Consider the following 6,000-nt stretch of genomic DNA (forward strand, 5'->3'; position numbering starts at 1 on the left):
GGAATTGTGAAGAATTAACCAAGCATCTTGAAGCATTGAGAAATTAAGAATGCAAAGAGACTTCTGATTCTACTAATGTTATTGATGCATATTTTGAAAGTGATGTTGATGTTTTTTTCTGTCATTACATATGAAATTTTTTTAGACTGCTAGATTTTTGGATTCTGGTTGTTCATTCCACATGTGCTCATATTAGGAGTGCTTTGACACTTATAAGGCATATGAAAGTTGTATTATTTTGATGGAATGATTCTAGCTCTAAAGTTGTTGGAATAAGAACTATGAAGGTGAAGATGTTTGATGGTGTTGTGAGAACATTGGCTGATGTAAGACATGGTCCTATGTTGAAGAAGAGCTTAATCTCTCTAGGAGCCTTGAACACTCTAGGTTCTGACTATTTTGCGAAAGATGGTGTTATGACTATTAAGAAATATGATTTGGTATTCATAAAGGGTTAAAATGAGTGGAATTTTTATAAACTAGTCAAGAAGGCTATTTTAGGTGGAGCTATGATGGTGGAGCCAAGTCATAAAAGGTCATCATCTAATGTTGTTAGAGTAAAAGAATAATGCAATAAAGGTGGTGTAGACTCCAACTACAGTTAGGGGTTGTTTAAAGAAAGAAGACATCAACTCTTATAATAGGAGTGGGAGACCGAGAATTTCAAGATAAATGGTCAAGTGAAGTTCGATGACAGTATGAGCTTGATGAATATTAACTCTTGTTGATGGTTTGAGTTGTGAGTTTAGAGAATGTGAGAGTCAAAGTGGAGAGTGTTGAGTATTGACTCAAATTAATCTATTATGGATTTTATTTATAGAGTTTAGTGGTAATTATTAATTTGTGTAAAATGAGCCACTTATTGAACAAGTTTTAGAGTGTCTTGTTGCCCGAGTTTTATAATTCTATTAATATACTATTTGTGCATGTGTATGTGTGAGAGAGAGGCTTTTAAAGAGAGTGTGAGAGTGATTTTGTAGAGTAATGAAAGTGAGTTTGAAGTGTAGAGAGTAGTGTGAGAGTGATAAACAAATGGTATATTGGGTTTTGGGTGAAGAGATTGAGAGAGTTTAGAGTATATGTAATATTGAAAGTTTTTTTTAAAAAACAGATCTCTCTTTGTGAGTTTGGTAATTTTACCAAACTGAATAAATTTAAACCTTTTTATTATTTCACGAAGGTTGTCTTTTCTCTTAGGAACAATGAAATTTAATGTATCGAACATATAGTTCATATAGCATGACAAATTAGTTACAGGTACAATTTACATCATTGATCATTGGATTATATATGTATTATTGATATATATATGTATAAATTACTGACAATTTAAAATTATGGGAACATGATGTATGAAAACTGTGACTTAGAAAATTAATAGAACCGACTGACTTTAGCTAAACTACAATCTGATTTTGTATATTTATATATCAATAACTGTCATAAAAGAGTGGGTGGATTTAAAAAAATTTAGTTATATTATTTTATCTTGTGGTGTGATTAAGTTATTTTGTCTTGTAATATCCATACATATATATTTTTATTTTTTCTATTTAAAAAAAATGTATTTCTTATTATTTTAGTTACGATTTAAAAAGTGAATTTTAAAAAAAAATAAAAAAAAAATTAAAGGTGAGTTAATTTTATAAATTTCATCAAATTATATTATATTATAGTGAGAATATATTTTAGCTTTTTTTTTTAATGGGAATATATTTTAGTTTGTATTGTAGTAAATAAAAATATATATTTTTCTTTTCTATTTAAAAAAAGAGTGATTTTTTTTTTTGCTAAGATTCAAATAGTTATTTTTTAAAATAATTTAAATAGTTAGTTAATTTACTAAATTTGATCAAATTATATTATCTTGTAGTGGAGAGTATATTTTAATTATATATCTCTTTTCATTTTTTTTTAAATATTATTAATTGCATTTGATAAAAAGATTAATTAATTATTTAATAAAATATTACTATATATACGCTATCATTCATACGTTATCTCTATGTATCAGTTCTCATCTTTCTATTTTATGTTTGCTCTATAATTTTTTTATTTATTTAAAGAGATTTATTGGTATTTTTAAAATGCATTGGATTTTTTTTATTCTTTTAATTTTGTTTAAAGTTTCAAATTTAAAGTTAAAACTATTTTGTTGAAGTTATATTAGGATGATTTGATTTTAATAATTATTTTTTTCCTTTTTCCTACAATATTGTATTATGTTCAAATGTAATATTTGCACTTAATTTAATATTTTATATTCCAAATCTAAATTATAGATATTTATTCAATTTAATTATTTTCTCAAGCTAATTATATGTGTGAAAAAAAAATCAATTCTTTTTTATTACAATATTAACTGATATTTTAATTAATTTAATTAAGATTTTAACTAATTAAAATTATAAAAAATTTAGATTTAGATTTTAATAAAAAAAACTTAAATTTTTTACACGTACCCCACTTAGTATATATATAAAAGCGACTGGAGTAAAAAAATTTAGTCAAATTATTTTGTCTTCTTATTACTATTCATTGGTGAAGTTATTTTCGAATTTTGTTTCCAAAATTAACATAAAAATATAATTACTTATAATGTGTATTCAAATATGCATATAATTGATTAATTATATTTAAAATATATATTAACTAGGGAATGTACAAGTAATATTACTTTTGATTATAATAAAATTTATCATAAATATGTATGATTAATTAAACATAATGCATATTTATATGTAGGGGTGCACAGCAAATGGATTGGCCGATTTTAAAAATTTACAACCAATAATTGCCCAACAAGTGAGTAAATTGCGTAGTTTTGTGCGGTTTTTTGAGCGGATTGGTTGATACAAAGTTATATATTGTGAGGAAAAATTAGAAAACTATTAGTCCTCATAGGGAATAGATCACTTGAATTTAAATTTAGACATTCATAGTTTAAATTAAAATCTCCAAATTCCAAAATTCTCAAACAACCTAATAAGATAAAAAAAAAATCCATAAAAAGTTTCATAATTATAAGTCTAAGAACTTCAAAGTCTAATAACAACAAATTCCAAAAAAAGTCCATGAAAAGTTCATTAAAAAGTTCCATGAATCTAAAATCTAACTTGTTTCAAAATAAACTTCAAAAGTTTCCAATTTTCAAAGGCCATAGAGTCCTACAAAATGAAAATTATATTATAATATGTTTAAAAATATTGTAAGTAACACAATAAATAATAGGGATTACACCATTTGGACCCTATGTTTTAAAAAATTACTTTTTTGACTCTATGTTTTGTAAAATGGTTCAAATAGACTCCTAAATCCAATTTTGATGAACAAAAAATTGAATATAACAACATAGTTGTCAGATAGAATGATTGTCCTTTTGTTCTGAATTATAAGTTTGGTGAATTATTTGTAATTTTAGTTCAACAATTATTTATCAAAATCATGTTCAGTGGTCTATTTGAACTATTTTACAAAACACAGGGTCCAAAAAATAATTTATCAAAACATAAGGTCCAAACAGGTAATGAGACAAAACTCAGGGTCCAAAATTGTTTAATCCCTAAATGATAATAAAATCAGACAACAAATATTGGAGAAGAAAACAAACCAACCTTAAGAGATAAGTAAGAATCTAATGGACCCATTTTGAATGGGCACTAGAATCATTTTGGACAAGCACTAGAAGTAGTAGTAATCTCTGCAAAAGAGTGGAACAAATATTTAATATATGAAAAGTTCTACAAATATATAGAAAATGAAGTATAAAGTATTTTACTGCTCTCAAGTTGTTCAGAAGTATTGAGTACTTCATCTTCATCCATGTACCATTTGACAATAATTGATTGATCACTTTCCCTATACCAATTCTTCAAACATATTAGACCTTCCACATTCTTGGGGCTTAGTGAACTTCGAAATGAATCAAGAATATGCCCTCCAATAGAAAATGCAGACTCTGATTGAACAGTGATGAAAGACATGGCCAAAATATCTCGAGAAATCAATGATAAGACCGGATACCTATCTGAGTGTCTCATCCACCACTTCAAGATTTCAAAACGTTTACCCTCAACAAAGTCTTCAATATCATCATCCAAGTACTTGTCAATCTCATTTTTATTTTTTTCACCCTCTAGATGTCATTATTTGGTCATAAACTTGGACATAAGTTGTAACGACCTAAAATCACTAATAAGGCTTAAGGGCCTTGATTAGTGTGTCGGGAAGGCATAATTGGTATATGTGTAATTAAATGGTTAAATGCATGATTATGTGGCATGCGTGATTAATATGATTATATGAATATGTGATATGCATGTTTAGGAATATTTGATATGCATGCGAGCCTTTTATAGCTTATAAGGGCATATATGTAATTTTGGTCCGTTAAGGGCATAAATATTATTATATGTGATAAATTGTTGACACCACATTATTATGTGGATATATTTGCAGCATATGGCTCGAGATGGTCCTATTGAGCAGATTAGCGCAATAGTCACAACGGGGTATAATACCTGGCTCGATAGGAGCCTAGAAGTATTTTTGGGAAATTAGAGAATGTTTTGGGAATTATTAGATATTTAATAAGTATTTGGTAATTAATGGGACACGGTGGGGTTAATTATTTAATAGTTTGAACACTTGAGGAATTAGTGGGAATTAGAAGTGAAATGACCATTTTACCCCTAGGAACACTTTGAGGGCTAATAAGTATGAGGGGCAAAATAGTCTGTTTAGAGGTGAAGTGATATACCTTCTTTGTTTCTAGACTTAGCCCGAAAATCATTTAGAACCCTCAGCTCACTTTCATCTCCCTCACGTGTGTACTCTCTCTCTCTCTCACCCCCTCTCATTGTGCCTTGAAGCTAAGGAAGAAAAAGGGCAGAAAAGTTAGGCCTTAAGCTGGGATTCTTGAAGGAAAATTGAAGGAAAAGCATAGGTGTGAGCTGCTGAAGGACTTAAGCTGGATTGTAGCAAAAGGGTGTTGGAGAATTAAGTTGTAGTTGAGGTAAGTTCCTTATCACTGATCATGTTAAGAAATTCTTGTGTTTGAGTGGAATTAGACTGGGTTTTTGGGTAATAAATAGTTGATGATTTGGGATAGAAACTTCAGTATGTATTGTTATGATTTTTTTTTAATTGGACGATTAAAAGTCTTAGATTCGTAGCTAAACTTAGTTTGGTTGGGAGGTTCTTCTGAGTTGAATTCTAGGAAAATTGGCTAGGAGAAGTGTGAAGAAAGCCCATAATTTATGGGTTCGAAGGGGCAGCATTGCGGCGCGTGTGGCCAGTAGACCTGGGTATGCTCTTTGAGTTGGGGGCGTGCCGCGACCTTAGGAGGCAAGTCACGGCCCGCCTCCCCTATGGCTTGGATTTTTGGTCTCTGACTTGAGGGTAAGTCTTGACCCTTGGGGCCGAGTTGCGGCCCTCCTAGGGATTTTTTACCTTGGGATGGTTTTTAGAATTGTTAAGGCTCAGGGGTTCGAACCTAGGCACTCGAGATAATTTCAAGGTTTAGTAGAAATTGAGGTCCTGGAGGCTAGTTTTTATCTCCTTAGTATTTATTTGGATTTGAAGTTGATGATTACCCTTTCGCCATTGTGACTAGGTTTATCGCCAAGGCTCGAGACTAAGGATCGTACTCGGGACCGTTCTATTATCTCCGCTTGGAATTCAAGGTAAGAAAATTGCACTCTTGAGTGGTTGTAATGGGACTGAGATTCTGAATACTTGAACATGTATACTGTATGGCTAAATGATTGATTTAGCATATGAGAATGAACGACCTAAGAGATTCGGGGCTGATAATTTGTGCACAGGACGCGACATGGCCACTGTGAGCTGGGGTCAGCTAGATAAACACTGGACTCGACCTAAGCGTGCCAGATTTAGTGGAGTAAACAGAGAACGCAGCCTAAGGGCGCCGACCCTGAAAATTGTATATAGATTGAGATAAATTGATGAATGTGTATGTTTACTGATATTAGTTTGATG

The sequence above is a fragment of the Humulus lupulus genome, chromosome 7, assembly GCF_963169125.1.
Source record: "Humulus lupulus chromosome 7, drHumLupu1.1, whole genome shotgun sequence".
Classification (NCBI taxonomy): Eukaryota; Viridiplantae; Streptophyta; class Magnoliopsida; order Rosales; family Cannabaceae; genus Humulus; species Humulus lupulus.